The sequence below is a fragment of the Sinocyclocheilus rhinocerous genome, unplaced genomic scaffold (genome assembly GCF_001515625.1).
Source record: "Sinocyclocheilus rhinocerous isolate Xijiao unplaced genomic scaffold, SAMN03320098_v1.1 scaffold1065, whole genome shotgun sequence".
Classification (NCBI taxonomy): Eukaryota; Metazoa; Chordata; class Actinopteri; order Cypriniformes; family Cyprinidae; genus Sinocyclocheilus; species Sinocyclocheilus rhinocerous.
In genome coordinates this window covers 1,565,070-1,575,824 of record NW_015628720.1, presented here as the reverse complement: position 1 = coordinate 1,575,824, position 10,755 = coordinate 1,565,070, and the positions used below count along the sequence as shown (strand labels likewise).

Here is a 10,755-nt window from a genome sequence, read left to right as displayed (position 1 = left end):
GAGTTGATGAATTAATAATTTCTTTATGTACAAACTGATTAAAATAATCTTAAGCTTTTGTGTTTATTTCGCATCAAACACAGGACAACTTTAAGCAAATAGTGTATAAATAGTATCTAAATTAATTCTATTTCTATTTTTATACAATAAAAAATAAACGTACTTCAATTAAAAAGCATTGGACAAACTATGCAAAAAAAAAACTTTGCATTGTTTTCCCTCAAAGCATTAAAAGTTGCACCTGGTGGAGTTTGAACTTAACATCAAACTGCTTCTGTTTCACACAAATGCCGGCACAGATGTGCATGTTCAGCTAGAGTCGCTTTGAACTCGTGCATCTTCGGAAGCAGAACTGCGTGGAAAGTTACAAAAAATGTCGTGCACACCGCCACGCGAAATGAGCAAACTTGCGAATGCATTGAGTATAAATCAGCCTTCAGTCCCTTCCAGTGATAATGAGACTAGAGGCACAGCTCCTGTAGAAGATTTTAAGTTGTCCCACATTGTGAGAGGAAAAACATTGTGCATCCACATTCCTTTCAGCACAAAGTGGAAGTCCTGGAGTGCAAGGAACCAGTGCACCAGTGCCTTTGACTGAGATAGTCTACTGTATTAGGGCAAGATTGGCAATAAGTGTCAAGTTTTGGCCAAGCAGGTAGTATCACAACTCCAGGCTGCTTAATGGCTGCTTAATCGCAAAGGCTTTGCTCTATAATCTGGTAAACTAATGTGGGCTGTTAAAGGCACGCTGATGCCTGTTTCTGATGTATCCATTTTCGGGATAAATACCAGAATATAGTCTCTGAATGGAATATAGGTTATTCAAGTCCATTGATTGTTCTGCAGAAACAAGCCAATACATTTTTGCCAAAAGGCCTATATTGACTAATGGACCTACATCTTCTGAATGTCCAAATAAGTTACACATGGACACCAGGTTGTTAGGAGAATGCATGCCGAGTTTCACCCATAGATGGATGCTGTAACAAGGGGAATCTTGTAAAAACCGTTGGAGTAAGGAAGTTAAAATTTGACACGCTTTTTCTTTGCTAAAAGTGCTAATATACTGCAGTATCAGTTGGACAGATGAACAAGAACGATTGCTGGAGGCCTATTAAATTTTATCAGCCATGTGTATTTCTTGCAGACCTCACTACAGGTCAGTATAACCGGCTTCAAACTTCTCAGCATCTTTTGAGATAAACTGTTGGACACCAACTGGATCAACAGCATCCTTTCTGCCAGTTTGCCAATTTGCAGTCTTATTCCAACTGCATGGACTGTTTTTATTGCCATGTTTGGCTATATTTATATGGTGTTTGCCAGTCATTTACTTCTGCAGTCACAGAGCATGAAGTGTAACAGTCATTAATTACACTGCATCCTGCTTACCAGGTCTTACAGGATGTTGGATTGTTATGAGTATATCATCATATCAACTGTCATTCTGATAGCACACATAGATTTTAATGAGCACAGCTGTGCGACCCTACTGTTATCCAAAAGCACTTTTTTGGATTTTATTAGGAGCCAAGTGTAGAAGGTGTGTAGCCCTTTTGTTTAAATTGGCATATTGTTCTGCTTCCTCTGGCTGGGAGTCTATGGCAGCACCTAGATCTGTTTGGAGGAAAGTTGTAATTTCAGCATATTCGTATTGGATCTTTTTTGTTGCCACTACTGTTACAGTGTTTGTCCAATGCAGTGCAGTGATGTGGCACAGGTTTGGTCTAGTATCCCGAAGGTTGTAGGTTTAAATCCCACTTAAGGTAATTTCAGAGTTGTATCTCTGTTGTCCTTTGGCTCTTGGCATCATACTTACAGTACATATATTGCTGCCTCCATCTATATTTCTCCTCAGTGCTTTGCACTTCATTAGTTTTTATGTGTCATGTCAATAAATTTTGCCACATTCATGCTTACTGTGCCTAAAAGTTTTTTCAATAGATGATGGTAAGATTCCGAGCACCTTCACGATGTGCATTAGTCAAGCTACTCAGTTCAAGTTCATTCCACTGTAGACAAATGCAATGCTGCTGTTGTTTTTAAGGAGAAAAATTCAGGGATGCCTTCAAAAAAGCGGTGAATGCTCAAGGAAATTGGCTCTACAGCTTTGAATCATTTAGAATGTCACAACAGGCTCTTCTTCCCCAGAAAGCAGGTCAGATGGGAACCATCACTCTTGTAGAGACCACTGAATGACATTTGCCTTTTTTTGAGAGTTTAATTATCAGCCAGTTCCAAGTGTCACCAAAACACTCTAGAGAATTCAGGGCCTGAATGTCATTTTGGAAAATGGGGGGAATTCCTCCATATCCATGTAGTGATGTGACTCCATTTAGTGCAGTATGTTAAGAGAAACACGCATACTGTTTGTGAAATTACAGTGTGGCAGAAAGATTTTAAATTACTGATTGATCTGTTCATCTGTGTTGATTAATTTACTCATTCAACCTTCATAGTGAATAAATGTTTGTGGGATTTCCCCGCATTATAAGCGGGAAAATTATTTGCAATAATCGCAATCCTGTGCTGAAATTGAGGCCCTGGAATGTATTAGTTTTTTTTTTTTACCTGTGGAAATGATGATGTAATCATGATGAGAACCAGTTCATCACATCCCGACATTCCACCTCTATTGAGAGCGGCATCCTAGTACCGGCAATGTGGCATTTTGTGTAATTAACTTAATTCAGTATTCAGGATGTGGTGGTCATCATGACCCAAACGAAGCATTTCAATGCTGTGAGTCACATTAATTTGTTAAGCAGGCCACTTACCGTTCAAATGCATAGAAGGTTAATTCTGCAGATTCACTATGAATCAGTCTGTTTACCACAAGCATCTACATCGATGGCTGCATGCAGACTTACTGTCAACTTCCTGTTGCTTTCCTGGCTGAGTACAAATAAACCAAATCATGACAGGATAAAGAATGTGTAATTAAATGGTCAATAAAAGCAGGAATTCTTTGCCTTTAGAGGCTGGTGGTTCCAGAAGGTTACAAAACTGTTTGGCACGTCATGTCTTTGAGCTTTGATGACCCCCAGCTGTCGGCTGGCGCTGTTCTCCTCTATGCGCGGTATGTCCACTGTCTCTCTATTGCTTTCGGTCTCTCAATTTCACAGTGAGACTGTTAATCGTCTCTATTTATATTGCGTCCTTTACTACTGAGCCTCGTGGGAGATTGAGAGAGAAGGCCACCCATGAAGAGTACTTCACTGTGTCATCAGGCACATTAAGACTGAAGCATCGATCTTAATCACAGGCTCAGTGTCTTAAGGTCTCCAGAAAGGTCCTTTCAATTTGTCTGCTTTTGTCTCATCCTCACTGTTTTTCTTTGATACGCTTATCCAGAGGTTCGTAATGCAGGGTGACTTCTTTCACGTAATGACCATGATAGCCCATTATCTTATTATGCTGTATGTCTCTGGACTGTTTTCCTTACATCAGTTTTTTTAGGAATGACTAGATGGTAGACGGTCTTTTGACCCAGTGAACTGCCTCCAAATTCCTATACTATTTATCCTAAACAATATTCAAAATTAGAGTTAGTGAGTCCCAACTTGTAGTATGTTGAAGTAAATATCCCAAAGGTATCCAGATTGGTCTACTATTTCCATTGGAAGTTCGAAGTGTGGATCCATACACACTCTAAAAGCGAATAATATAACAATGCATTACGCATTTGAGGAGAATTTGGGTCAGACCTACAAGCACAAATAAAATGTGCCTAAAATAAAACTACACATAACTATACAACAGTGTGGTTCATTAAAAATGCAATTATCACAAAAAGAGTACTCTTGGTCTGTTTAGTACAGTTAAAGGGTTAGTTCACCCAAAAATGAAAATTAGCCTGTGTTTTACTAACCCTCGAGTCATCCTAGGTGTATATGACTTTCTTCTTTCAGACGAATCCAGTCGGAGTTATATAAAAAATTGTCCTGGCTATTCCAAATGTTACCATTGCCGTGGGTGGGTGTTTCTCTTTAACAGTCCAAAACACGTTAAATAAAGTGCGCGCATCTATAATAAAACGTGCCTCACACGGCTCCGGGGGCATGAATAAAGGCCTCCTGTAGCGAATCCGTGCGTTTTTGTAATACACAAATAACACTTTTCTCGCACTTCTGCTGACTGTCGTATGCGGAAGCCGTTCAGGTGGATGATGTAGGACGTATGCGTCGCGTGCGCGCCTCTGAGATATGCTAGTCTCACAAGTATCGTTTACAGGAGCAAAGGAAGCAAAGTTTCCTTACTTTAGCAAAGGAAAACCACTCTCCTCTTGGCTTATATCGAAATCCTCCGACATTTTTCTTTACAAATCCTCGGTTTGTACTTCTAATTCATGACCGGCATTTTTTGTTCACTCTCCGTGCTCATCACTAATCATGCGACGACGACGTCTTACGTCATCCGCCGAAACGGCTTCCGCGTATGACAGATAGCGGAAGTGATAGAAAAGTGTTTATTACGTTTGAAATAAGGATATTTTTCTTACAAAAACGCATGGATTCGCTTCAGGAAGCCTTTATTCACCCCCCGGAGCAGTGTGAGGCACGATTTATTACGGATGCGCGCGCTTTATTTAACGTGTTTTGGACTGTTGAATGTGAGGCACGTTTTATTACGGATGCGCTCTCTTTATTTAACGTGTTTTGGACTGTTGAACAGAAACACCCGTCCACTGCAATGATAGAGCTTAAAAATGCCAGGACAATTTTTAATATAACTCAGATTGGATTCGTCTGAAAGAAAAAAGTATACACCTAGAATGACTTGAGGGTGAGTAAATAACAGGTTAATTTTCATTTTTGGGTGAACTAACCCTTTAACCCTTTGCTACGCTCTGCCTTTCAAATGTCATTGACCAGTCCTGCCATAGCAATTGTTGCTGACTGTCATTTTCTCAAAACTTTCTTTAATGTCTATAGAGTAAATTTATCACAAATTTGGATAGTTTTACACCTATTTTAAAATAAATCATTTAAAAATGATGTCAAACATTGTCATCAGGTCACTTATAATAGTGACACATGGTACCCAGAGAAAATACAAGTGATATTTGTGTACAGACTTCAAACCGAACTACACAGTGCAGAGTTCACAGCTGCGTCAAAATGTTATGATTGGCCCAGAGCCGTTGAATTTTGAATTTCAAAGGCTCTGGATTGGCCCAGAGTAGATGTCTTATGTCACGTCTTCTGAACTCATACATGCTCATACTGGTAATCTTCATTCTGCGTTCACGCACAGCAGAATTCCTACAATTTACTGGTAATGTTACAACTTCTCATAACGTTAAATTGCCGGAACGAATTTACCGGTATTTTTAAAAAGGGCCTGTTCACACATGATCTCTTTACGGCAATTTACTGGTAATTTTCCAGTAAAGTCTGTATGTGTGAAAGAGGCTATACATAAAAATAAATTGCCGGAACAAATTTACCGGTATTTTTGATAAGGTCCTATTCACACATGATCTCTTAACAGTAATTTATCTGTAATTTACCAGTAAAGTCTGTATGTGTGAAAGGGGCTAGTGTCAAAACGATCCACATTCACATGGTTCCACGAAAAGGACTAAAATCATTGTATCATCATGGTTGTCAAGTGCTTGCACATGCCTATTAGACTAAACACATAATACGCATATGCATGATGTCACCATTATCCCAAATTTTTGTTTTTGTAATTTACACAGAGATGATGGTATTGCTTTCAAATCAGTTCTACATTCTGAAGGCACTTATGCATTCCGCTCAGGTGTGCTGCACACATCCTGAAAAGTGAAGCCAAAATATGTTGATCGCCATCTGGTGGCTGGCTGCAGTATAGGTCATAATCCCCGCCCTTGCCATGTAAACACATGGGACACAAGCCAAATAATTTTTTCCCAAAGATTGTTTCCATCATTTCAGGTATTTTTTATCATGCTGATCAAGTGTTTTTTCTAATAAGTTTGCTTTTAGTTAGTTATTTGATGCTATAAAACGGAGTGTGGCATATATGATTGTGAGTTTGCAATTGGGTATCTGGGAGTTTGGGTTAACTTTAATACCGCGACTTCACCTCATGATAACTACTGCACAGACTCGGGCTCCAAATGACATCATTGGGATGTTTTGGCTTCACTTTTCTATTGTAGAAGGAAGTGGGGTTACATCGTCCATCTTTTTTTTTTTTTACAGTCTATGGTTATGATATGTCAGAGGACATCACAAATCCATTGATGTCAATGGGAATTGTACCCCATAGGAAGAAAAATGCAAGCATTTGCATATAAGCATCCTGAACTGTATGTGATAGTCTTGGAGTAAAGTCACTGAAAGTGCAAAATTCTCTCCATTCCATTTCACACTATTTAATAGGCTTGTTTTTATACGTTCATTGTTTTTAACGCGTCTGCAGGGACCCAGCATTTCAGGTGTTGTGTACTTGCCTAAAGCTACACCATTAACCCACTTAATGTAAAAATCATGACACACTAAAATATATTTTTCTTTTATCAGATTGGAAGAGGCAGCACTGGAATGTATTGTTCTTCATAATTGAACCAAATCCTCCCAATAATGTTGAAATGTGTTTCCCATCTGTGGGGGTATTTTAATCCTGTGCTCCCACTGATAAGATGTGGTGGATCTTGTGACATGTTTTCACTGTCTGGGCAAATCAAATGGGCTCCTGCGCAGGGGGTTAGACGGCAGAGTTTGAGAGGTGGGCATCGTTATGAGCTTGCATGTCTGACGCAGACTCAAACGAGACAATTAGAAGCAGATTGTGAGCAGTGGGACGTGACTTGGGCAAAACCTCTCCTTCTTATCTTTGTAAGATAATGAAGTCTCTATGTTGTTATGAATAGGTCACCCAAAAATTTTAATTTGCAGAAAATTTACTCACCCTCATCCAAGATGTAGAGAAGTGTGTTTCTTCTTCAGAACAAATTAGCATTACATCACTTGCTCACCAATGAATCCTCTGCAGTGAATGGGTGCCGTCAGAATGAGAGTCCAAGCAGCTGATTAAAAACATCACTGTGATCCACAAGTAATCCACATGACTAAAGTGTATCATTTAATGTCTTGTGAAGTGAAAAACTGTATTTGTATGAAACAAATCCATCATTAAAGCGTTTTATCTTTAAACTGTTGCTTCTAGCCAAAATGATGGTCCATAATCCATACTAATGCTTCTTCCAGTGAAAAGGTCCATCCCCTGTTGTCCTCTCACATCAAAGTCCACCGACATATTTGTATACAACTGTTTTCATCTGAATCAGGAGAGAAATATGCACAGATCAAGCAAAGTGTTTACAAACAAAAACAGTCTAAAGCAGTTCTAAACAAATATGTTAGATTTTGATGTGAGAGGACAATAGGGGACGGATTTTTTCACTGGAGGAAGTGTTATTATGGATTATAATGGTGTTGGTTTAAAGTTAAAAATGTCTTTGTATTTGTTTCTTACAAGCACACAGCTTTTCACTTCACATTTCACTTTCACAAGACATTAATTGATGGACTGTAGCTGTGTGAATTGTGGATTGTTGTGTTATGAATTATGTTACTATTGGTACTATCAACACACAGGAAAAACCTGCAAACCCTCATAACTTTCAAAAGTAGCAGTAGCCTTTCTAAAATAACAGGTAATTTGACTTTTTATAACTAAGCAAAGTTAGTTTATGTTGTAAATTATTGTGATGTGACTCCCCAAAAATCTTTTAATGCTTTTCACTTCATTATTACACCACTTAATATTTTGTCATTGTATGTAATCTTGTTGAAAATGGTTCTTGTGGAAAATGAAATCTAAACCAAATGAATCCCAAATGAATACAAAGAGTACATTTCTAATAACCCTTAAACTGATTTAATTTTGATATGTAGTTTGTGACCTACTACATTTTTGCCATAAATTTATATTTTATCATTGACTTAATCCTCCCGTTGTCCCATAAACTCAGTTTGGGTTGTGCATGTTGTAATTACTGTGATTTGTTTTTTTGCTGATTGCATCTTTGGACGTGATTATTTAGGAAATTAAATTTTTCCCAATACTCACATGGAGACAATTTACACACATTTAATTCCTACACTAAAGCAGGACTTGTAATGTGAGCCTAAACGAGTTCAAATAGTATCTCGGCCCTTGGGACAAGACCCCTGCACAAAACAAACCCAAAACCCAGCCAGTTTCCAAAAGCAAAATCTATAAATAGAGCAGCACCTCAGTTTTACTCCAGGTTCCCTTTGTGGTTTCATAACAGCCAGCATGGGTCACTCCTTTATTCATCATGCGAGCCTATCTTAACTTTCTCCATCCTTTGCGACACTAACTCTGTCAACGCGCTGTCACACTTTCGTCTGATCGGTATGCAGGACCCCCTAACTTAATTTGCTCCTATTATCGTTTTCACTTGCTTGTTGAAAAAAAGGCAGCGCTGTTCAGCTGACCTCATGACCATTATCACATTTGATGTATTGAAGTGCTGTGCTGTTTTTAGTTTCTTTGAGGAAACCGGATCGAGCCTGAATATCGAGCGACAGTCACTTTATACAGACTAAGCTTGTCTACATAAGCTCAGCTTTATCAGTGATTCGGAGAACATGTAATCGTGTGATCTTTATGCGTTATTTTCTAGTGCTCTCTCAACTCAGATATTTATCAGTGGTGAATAACAAAGAATTAGGAAACAGAGCCCTGCAATCCCCCTTCAGACACTCTGTCCATCTCCGCTGAGGACACAGAGGATTTTCGGTGTTTGCTCTTTGCTGTTCTTTTTCCACTGGTCAGGCAGTAAACAACTCGTCCACTCGTAGAGCACTACCTTTGGTCGCAAATCTAAATAAACTTGAAATGATGCTCTGTGAGTGAAGCATTTTAGAGTCTTAAATACATGGGATGACAAGGACAATAAACAAGACACACCTGAACCAAATGACACAATTAAACATGAGGGAAAACGATGTCACGGAGCACATGAGGGATGAAAACACAACAAAAACAGTCCAGGGGTGTGACAGATCGCCCCCCTCCCGGAAGGCGATCCGGAGGGCCAAGGCGGAGCAGATGGCTCCGGCGACCGAGGCGGAGGTGGGGATCCGGAAGGCCGCGGTGGAGCCGGAGCGACAGAGGACCAAGGTGGAGCCGGAGGGAAGGAGGAGCCTGACAGAGCCAGAGGAACAGAGAGACGAGGTGTAGCCGGAGGAGTGGAGTCCCGAGGCGGCGGATGGTCGACGACAGACCAAGGTGGAGCTGGAGGGACGATGGAGCCCGGCGGAGCTGGTGGACTGACGGGCCACGGCGGAGAGAAGGGAGCTAGGAGCCATGGTGGAGCCGCTGGGTCGAAGGGCCAAGGCAGAGTCCGGGACTCAGAGGCTGGAGGCGGAGACAAGGGATCCTCCAGCCATGACGCCGATGGAGACTGGCAGACCCGCGGCAATCCCACCGCACAGATGGTGAGCAGAGGGGCTGCCAGGAAGCAGCGGTGGTGGAGCTGAAGAAACCGGGATGACAGGAGAAGGCAGGAGAGGGAGGGTGGGGGGGAGGGCAGACAGAGAGTTCAGACAAAGGGCGGGAGAAGAGCGGGCATGTCTGCATGTATATCCGAATTTAAATCCACTGAGCTCGGCTCACCCTCAGCCATGGTGCAGTGGGTGGAGCTTCCCTCTGCACTCTCGCTGTCCATAGCGCTCTCCCCCATGGTGAGCACTGTAGCTGGCTCTCGCACCTGGTCTGACGTCACAGGCTCTGGCTCCGGGGCGATCCTCAGCTCTGTCGCTCTCTCTGGCGATGACTCGTTGGTCGCGGCGGGCTCTGGCTGTGTTCCAGATCAGGGGTTGACGCTCCCCAGACACTGGATGATGGCCTCCCTCCAACTTAGTCCAGTGGTGTCTGGGGGGTCGATGGCATGGTGAAGATTCGCCCCGATCCAGAACAGAGACTTCAGTGTTTCATCGTCAAATGGGCAGGACGCGTTGAAAACACTGAGTCCCGAAGTCCCTGGCGAAGTTGAGCAGGTCAGGCTTAGCATGGGCAATGGAGATGAGTTGGGAGGCGTAATAATCCATGACAAAAAAAACAAAAACGGAAAAATAAACGGGGAAAACATGTCGGGGACCTCTCTATTTCTAGGTCTGGTCTTCTGTCACATCTACGGTGGAATGAAACGCACGAGGAAGATAATGAGCAATGCAAAAATCTTTTTCCGTAAAAAGTTTTTTATGTTGTTTATTTGTCTATGTGGTGTTTTTCATATGCTTTAAGACAAACCATGTGCCAATCCATTTATCAACACCATTGCTGAATATTTTCTCCAGCGTTAAATATTACATATACGTATGTAATATGTGTATTTCCATCACAGGCTTGGTCTTAAATTTCACATAAGGTGGTATTAAAAAGGTCTTAAAAAGTCTTAAATTTAACTTGTTCATATCTGTAGACACCCTGCTACAGTTCAGTTAGTGGATCAGCAGGCACTGGCTCATGGCTGGCTGGTGTGTGACTGAGTGGAGGCAGGGCTAGTTTGCGTATTCATAGATCCACGTATAGTAAATGAGGCAAGGGTGTAGAGTTGCATTCAAGCTATTTTAAGGCATGAGACAATTTTTGACAACAGGGGGACTTTAATAATCCACAAAAGTGTAGATACAGGACGGACAGGCAGGATGCACACATAGGGACGTAGTAGACCGGACAAACACAGACTGCACAGACTAGGGCTTAAATACATGGGATGACGAGGACAAT

At 41.2% G+C, this 10,755-nt stretch overlaps 1 protein-coding gene across 1 annotated transcript in view; it reads left to right on the top strand.

The window, feature by feature from the left end:
• The window catches only part of LOC107738363 (myotubularin-related protein 13-like), a 123,699-nt gene that overhangs the window by 43,019 nt on the left and 69,925 nt on the right, over positions 1 to 10,755 (top strand). The window lies entirely within an intron of this gene.